The 7,948-nt window shown below is 33.9% G+C and overlaps 1 protein-coding gene and 1 long non-coding RNA gene across 2 annotated transcripts in view; one reads left to right on the top strand and one right to left on the bottom strand.

Moving 5' to 3' along the window:
• Positions 1-2,419: 2,419 nt before the first annotated feature.
• Positions 2,420-5,813, bottom strand: LOC106472715. Its single transcript, XR_001291638.2, has 3 exons — positions 5,591-5,813; positions 3,783-4,061; positions 2,420-2,948 (listed from the first exon to the last, which is right to left on the bottom strand). It is a non-coding gene; the product is annotated as an uncharacterized LOC106472715 (long non-coding RNA).
• Positions 5,814-6,097: 284 nt separating this feature from the next.
• LOC106472663 (thymidylate kinase-like) overlaps positions 6,098-7,948 on the top strand; it is a 34,168-nt gene continuing 32,317 nt past the window's right edge. The window contains exon 1 of the mRNA XM_013933321.2: positions 6,098-6,182. The gene's annotated coding sequence lies outside the window, so the exon portion shown is untranslated. The remainder of the gene's footprint in view (positions 6,183-7,948) is intronic.

Genomic DNA, 7,948 nt, shown 5'->3' with positions numbered 1-7,948 from the left:
ACACAAAGTAGTTACAGCGATACATTTTGTGATAAACTCGAATTAATTAGAAGAACAAGTTGAAGAGCAAAGTTTTCAACTCGTTTATTTATAAAGAAGTACACGTAATATGCAAGCCTCTTCTCAGCCAACCGTTACATGTCTATTCTATGTGAGCCGGGCGTGGCTCAGTGGTTACCGTGCCGAACTGTAAATCTGAGTGTACATGTTTCATGTTTCATTGCCACAAAATCAAAATTTGATACTATGGGTTTATTATAATAAATCCCACTATATAATTAGAGTTGTCGGTGGGTGATGTGTGGTAGCTGCCTTATCTAGTCTGTCAGTTCAAATTTAGTGACTGATAGGGCATGTAACCATAATGTAGCTTTGTACGAATATTCGAAATAACTAACCAGGTATTTTATGAGCTTCTCTATATATTCGAAATTATAACATATCAGATATAATTTGCAAGTTTGAGCATTTCTGACGCTTCTCTGTGTCTTTACGCACCTCATGAACTTAGATATTCAAAGAAAATTTCAGACCTTAACTACTACTCATTTTGATCCACTGCCCCTTTTTGATAAAATATATCAGTTGTTCAAATAACAATGGCTTTTTTTTTTATATATGACACACAAAATTTCAAGTACATCTGCACTTAGATAAAATGTTATCTTGTCTGTCACGGATCTGCCAAGACAAGATTTAATACATCGTTTCTGTTGGTAATGCTGGTTTTATCAGGAATACAAACAAGTATGACTTATTTCTTTCCCGCTTTGATTAATACTGGCTGGAGATATAAAGAATACATATTAACTGTACAACCGAGAACCCATTACTGTAATTATAGGCCCGTTTGGTTTGTTGGATGTTAAGCACAAGGCCGCATAGTAGGCTATCTGTGCTATGCCCAACGCAAAAATGGAACACAGAACCTTAGATTTATTAGCTCTAAACATACAGCTGAGCTACAAGAGAATGGATGGCGCCCTAACTTGTACAACGAAACAGCACTGATTCTTCTGAAATCAAAGTTTTTCGAAATAAAGAATTATTTTTTAATCAATAAACTTTTAATTCATAGTCAAGTTCAAAGTTGTTGTTTTCTAATTTACTGGTACTAGCAGAAATACCCACCCTCCGGGCATGTATAACTGGTACTTCCTGCGGAAGGCTATTGGGCCTGCAGCCTTTTCTGGAATTGTCTGACAGTTCTACAACAATGTACTCATACTTGACATTCAATAATGTTCACCATCCATGAGAAAAACGATTTTATTGCAACACTCATGAAATTTTCACTAAAGAAAAACAAATAATTTTTTTAAGTTTGTTTTTTGATTGTTTTATATTTGAAACTTACTCCTTTTTAGTAATTTTTATTGGTTAAGCCTGAAACATATTATTTTTGTGAAAATTTCAACTGTTTTATTTATTGCTCAGCTATAAAAATACTGCCTAGTTATAAAAATATTACCCAGTTATGAATGGTGATGATGGGTGCGGTAGTTTCCGAGATCCGAGTTTTGGACGTATACATCGCAAGCTCTATTATAATAAGATTAATGAGATAAAAAACACAAAAAAATGAAGAAAAAAAAAGAAAGTCTAGAAGGTATTTATTATATTTTTATATGTATTTGATTACACTTTATATCTATGAAAAAATAATAAAATTCGCTCTTACAAAATGTTAGCACAGCAGATTGTAGTGTCACAGAATCTGGGAATGTTATGTCAGTGAGTACAAAAGTTAAAGGATCATGTTTGGTTATACATCATATTTGTTTGTGTTACGAGACCATTCTGATCATGGCTTCACCAACTGTCGTTTGTTAGACTGTTTTTGGTTACATGACATTTCTATTCACTGACCATGCAGCTGTTCAGATCAGTTTAACATCAGTCTTTTTGTGTGTTAAAGGAAGCCTCTCTTACCAGTCGCAGTTAATAATAATCATAATGACAAAAATATCTGAAGTTTGATTAAAAAACAAACTAGAAAGCCTATTAAACATATGTAAAAAAATCACCAGCACATTCAGGTTTTACATAACTATTAATTTCACCCTTCCATAACTAGTAGAGAACACATTTTTTTATTCAAATAATTTTCATAAATTTTCTTGCAGGTGTTCTGGGTGTAGTCATGCTCAAAAGATCCAGCTTTTCTCCTTTCTCTCTTAGTTTTCATAACGTAACCACCAGAGCTCCGGTGTACACAGAACATAAATGGTTTCAGTTTTGCTCTAAGTTTGTATGGTTTTAGCTATACATGTTATGAATAATCATGGAATTGCATAATTATATCTGTCCTTGTTTTGTGTGAACATTATCAGAAATTTCTTCTTCACCCAGCAGCCAGTTAACGTCACAACAATAAACAGAAGCTGGCCAGTAAGTAATGCAAATAAACGAGTACACGTTATTGTTTGAAAACGTACTTTTTATTTGTACATTTATATATTTGTTTTCTTTGTTGACCCTGCTCAATTTCATCTTTACATAAGATATCATGAATCTGCATTTTTTCCGAAAAGATTTTGGCTATCTGTTCTAAAACACTATGTTGAAAATTAACTAAATTATCTTTGAGCAAATTCATTTTAAGCTTTACAAAGTAAAATTGTTTATACATAAGAATGAATTTTCTCAATAATACTTTTAACAGATGTATATTCCATTGGTAGTTAATACTTTTCACAAGGCTTGATCCTTTTTGCTACCCACTGTGGAATTGATTTGGGGTTGCTCCAAGCAAACTTTGAGTTGAAGAATACAGCGCAAAAGGCAACACTGGTGAGCAGGCAGCTCAACATCACCTCCTGAAGGGACATGATCCTTGCCAAAATTATGGCATCTATTCCATGAACTACCACATCAAAAAATGTACCAAACACAACATCAGGAACTTTTCGGCTTTCTTTCCAGTCCAGAGAACTCCAACTAACAACCTGAATAGGTATAACAATAGCAATTTATTTTAAATAAATCGACCACAAAATAGATATAGAAGCAAGCTGTGAATGAATATATCATAAAAACATATAAACATTGAACAAATGTTGAGGAACTGGATTCCAAGAAAAAAGAAGGAAAGTACTTGTAAAATTTCAAGTTCGATAGAAAAATGCCAAAAATTATTCTTAGACTAGAACTTGCTCTTGTATGGCCACTAAACATTGATCTTACAACCACAGCTAATCAGAGGGGAAGACAGGAGAGCCATTTGGCCTGGACCTCAGATTTAGACATTATTAATTTTTTTCGCATTTGTTAAGTTTCGCAACTTCTTGTTTTTATGTGCTTCACTCCAAATCACATTTCACTCTTTTTTCGAGCGAATGATGGTCTTATTTTGTCTTTATGTGTCGTCATTTTTTTTTATTATGGCCAGGAGCCTCAAAAGCTAGAAGTGCTCCAGGCCTCTCTGAATCTCTGAGAGGGTCTGTTTACAACCAATAACATATTAAGAACAATTTTCACCTACTTTCAACGCACATATTCTCCTGTCCTTGTATTTCTGACGAATTCATTTAAGGGAGGAAAATCAGTATTAGCCCGGTACATAAATTCAAATCATTCTATATCTAACTGCTCAATCCTTATTCGTTGCTAGAAATAAAATCTGACTAAATTGATGCTGTCTTTTAGTCTTAGTCTTAGTCTTATGAGTAAAATTTCAGCTTGTTGACGTTTTTCCTCACATTTAACAAACAAAAGTGTATATGAAAATATGTATAGCCATTAGGGAAAAATTCTTTAACAATCTATATAGACTACATAACCTTTTTCGTCCAGCTGTGCTTTTCCCATGTACAAATGATGAAGACATGTTCAATGATCTGCAACACGGCCAGCCATTGAAATTGTTGTATAATAAAGAAGTATGAAATAAACACTGTCAAAGTATCGCTTATGAAATAGGGAAACTGGCGAACCAAATCCTTACGAGGAAGAAGGCGCCATCCAAGAAGCACGGTCAAATGCCCCAAAAAGTGGAAACACTCCAGAATGAAAAACACCGTTGGTAGAACATTCATGATTACTGGGAAAACGGCTGGTTTCTAAATAAAGGAAGGTTTACTTTAATGGAACAATATATTCTCTCTCGATGTGACAATGAGTATAAAGAACAGTCCCATCAGTTTTAAACAATTTAACTACGTATCAATTAAAGTTAAAGCTTTCACTGTAATTAATGTTGAACAATAACTTTAGCTAATATCTTCTTGCTTTTTATGAAAAATGCTGCAAACTGAAAGATTTTCATCGAACACACGTAGGAATAAAACAAGTACAAAACTTGATTTTTGTTTCCCTTATAATTTTCATCATATTTGTTTATTATAATTGGATACCTTTTTCTCTAAAATTATGTTACCTATATATTAGCAGTAAGTTTGAAGGTTTATATCGTTAATATGCAAGGTTAATTCCTTGCTGTAGTCATGCGAGCTAGCCCATCGTACAGCTTTGCACATAAAACAAAGAAAAGGACCAAAAAAAACTTTATAGCATTGCTATACAATAGGAGAAGGAACCAAGAGTTATACTTGCGAAATTTACAAGTTGTATTATTAAATAGTGGCTTCATAGTTTTCTAGGTTTGAGTATGTTGTACTATTTCATGAAACTTGTATAAAATGTGGGTAAAGCCTAAAATGATATATGCTTTCAGCAATCCTTATATATTAATAACTGACAAGTAATATAAATATTAACACACTACAAATTAAGCCGTGACCTCTATCAGCCTCTAACAATTAGAATAATTCTGTTCACTTTAGTTCCTGAGTCATATAAATGTTGCAGACATTGTTGATGGTATGTTTTCATGTATATGTTTCTGAACGAGTTAGAAGAATTCGTACAACTTTCTGTAGCTAAGCGATGTGTAATATTGAATGAGTCTTCGCGACTTTCTTTTCAGTTTTCCTCTATCATTATCTTACAAAATTACTTCTTTACGTATATTTAGAGTAGGTTCCAGCAGTAAAAAAATTTATGTTAGCATGTGTGCACGTATAGACATAATCCTTTTCGGGTTGGCAATAAAAAATTAAAATTACAGCGAATGGACGTCACAGAGGTATGTGTATTAACTACAGCCGCGCAAATACCCAACGTTTGGTGTTTCTCACACTTTGCTAATATAAAAACAATTTTTGTTTTTGTTTATTCTTCATAAGGTTTCATCTGTGAACTTAGCTGCTTAAGTCAGAATTGAATATTAACGTTATAGCTATGAAAGTCAAAAGTTCAAACAAGATGATCGGTGCTCGTGTTTGAACAGTTTTTTCATCATTGTAAAAAATAAATATATTTAGTCTTACAAGTACACGGATCTTTTCTCTAGTTAAGAAGTATATGGTTACTGTACCTGCTTTTGCTCATACATATATATAGAAGCACAACGAACTGTGATATAACTAATTGTAATACGTGCAGTCTTAGTCTATCAAATATATTAATATACAGTAATAACATTCACTCTAATTTCTTTTCGGTATCAAAATTGAAAGACCCCTATGAAAGAAATAAAAAATATTAGGCTCCCTAATATTAATTCCAAAACATACACTTTTAAACTTACCGAATAATCCTAATAGTTATGGTCGATATGTTTTCTACACGGTAATCTAATGTTTTTTCCTTATATAACACACTTTAACAACAGTGTACAAACCAGTACAAGTATTTTATCATCAAGGTTACACTTCTACTTATACGATGTACTTGAAGCAGCGCTCGTTGTGTGCAGGTTTAATATACAGGATGGACGACATACTGATATAACATTATGTTGATAGATGACGCTCCTTTAAAAACAGCACTATTTAATAGAAAAAAATTACACGGCTCTCACAGGAAATAAAAAAATTAGTCCTTACAATTAAAGGTTCTTTCATTTTCACGAACTGACAAGAACAGTAATTTTTAAACCTTTCTCACAAGTAAGCGTTTAAAATACATATACATTCGTACTCCCTGCTTGGCATTTATACACAGGGTTAAGTAAATTATATTAAAACAGTTTTTAATATGCAAATAAACACATCAAGTGACAACCACATCCACAATGAAGTGGCGGTGGAATGGCGCGTATTATCAGAACAACATTGTGACGTTGATTGGTGTTAAGTAGTTAGTGTGATGCCATCTAAAACGGATCGCTTCTGGAAAGGGTATGTAACAGCCATTTTCAGCACAAAGTTTTCATACACTAAGATTGTAAAGATAATTTCATATTGGAGATTTAGGACTTGCGAGAAGGAGATGTTTCTTGTACTTAATGATCTTAATACAAACAAGACAACGAATTAAATTGTGAGAGCTACTCAGAGCGTAAGCAGAAGAACCTGGAGCTGCGTTATTTGTGTTAGAGTTAACTTTTGTAGTTAAAAAGAGTAACTATGCCTGGTCTACTACTTTAAATTATTGAGAAAAACAACAAAAACTGATTTACTAATAAAGTAAGAAAGTTAAACGTTTAGATTAAACGACAGTCTAAAAAGCCTAAAAGTATAATTACACCAAGAAAATTACGATTTTCTCGTTCGCACGAAGATAGCTTTTGTATACGGAAACATCTGTTAGCTAAGTTCTTGCACAGATCTTAAAATGTAACGTTGATAAATGGAAACATCGGTACATGTAGATACGTAGATCTTGATCAAGAACTCAGCTAACAGATGTTTCCGTATATAAAAGCTATCTTCAAGTTTTGTACAACAAAAACCTTTTCAAGTAAGCAACTCCTAATACTTCTTACAGTTATAACAACAGCAATTGCCATAATCGTGAGACAGTGGAATATTTAAATAGCAGTTGGCATTTAACGTCACACGCAATAAGTTTGAATATTGGGCTTACGCTCAGTGGCGTGGCAAGGGGGGCAGCCGCCCCCGGACGCAGGTTTGAAGGGGGCACAAACTTCCCTCTGGCCTATAATGCCTGTTAATTAATGATTATGCCCTCCCCTAGAATATGGCGCAACTGTCCAACGTTAAGTAAATACGACATAGTGTTATTTGTGTGTATTACGCTTGCAGTTTTAACTTTTAAAAACCGCCCATTGAAACACAATGAGACCGAATTGACCTACAGAAGTAAATTACATTATTCCAGCATTCATCTGTAGATCAAATACAAGTCCTAGAGTACAATGTACAAATAAGTGTATGTTCAACAAACAGAAAATACGAGACTGATGTAACATATTGTTACGACAGCGGAAGTCACTTGACGCTAGTAACATGTTATGAGCTTCTAGAAAATTCATGTCCCTTCGTGAAGCCTCGAGTAGTTACTAGATATGCGGTATTCTTGTATATAAGACCGCCAAGAAGTGACGGCAACAATGCAGGTGAATTGCAGACAGAGATAAAGGCAGACAGTTGGGTCGAGCGCGTGTGTCGTTCGTTGTGAATTATAGCGTTTGGTTAAGTTATAGCGTGACTGTGGAAATTAAGTGTATTGCAAAGTTATATTGAGAAAGAATAAACTAGTTTTATTTAAGAAAGGACTTGTATCGCTAAAGTTTCTTCGGAAAGAATTTTTACGGAAAATTAACAAACGAACAGAGGCGTAACAAATTGGTGTCAGAGAGTGGGACAAAAAAAATGGAAACGAGAAGCGGCAAATCAAACTACAGCTTAGCAGAATTGATGGCAGCAATACAAGAGCAGCAAAAGAAACAAGACGAACGAGAAAATAAACAAGAAGGACGAGAAAAGAGACAAGAAGAGAGATTACAGCAACTGTTGGAGAAAAAAGAAAAGAAACAAAAAGAGAGACAACAGTATTTGCAAGAAAACCTGCAACAGTGGCAGCTCGAACAGCAAAAGAAACAAGAAAAGAAATTACAGCAGTGGTTGGAGGAAAAAGAAAAGAAACAAGAAGAACGAGAAAATAAACAAGAAGAAAGTCTCCAACAGTTGAGGGAAACCAG

The sequence above is a fragment of the Limulus polyphemus genome, unplaced genomic scaffold (assembly GCF_000517525.1).
Source record: "Limulus polyphemus unplaced genomic scaffold, Limulus_polyphemus-2.1.2 Scaffold123, whole genome shotgun sequence".
Taxonomy (NCBI): Eukaryota; Metazoa; Arthropoda; class Merostomata; order Xiphosura; family Limulidae; genus Limulus; species Limulus polyphemus.
The sequence above is the reverse complement of the archived record's forward strand: the minus strand, read 5'-3'. Positions and strand labels throughout refer to the sequence as shown.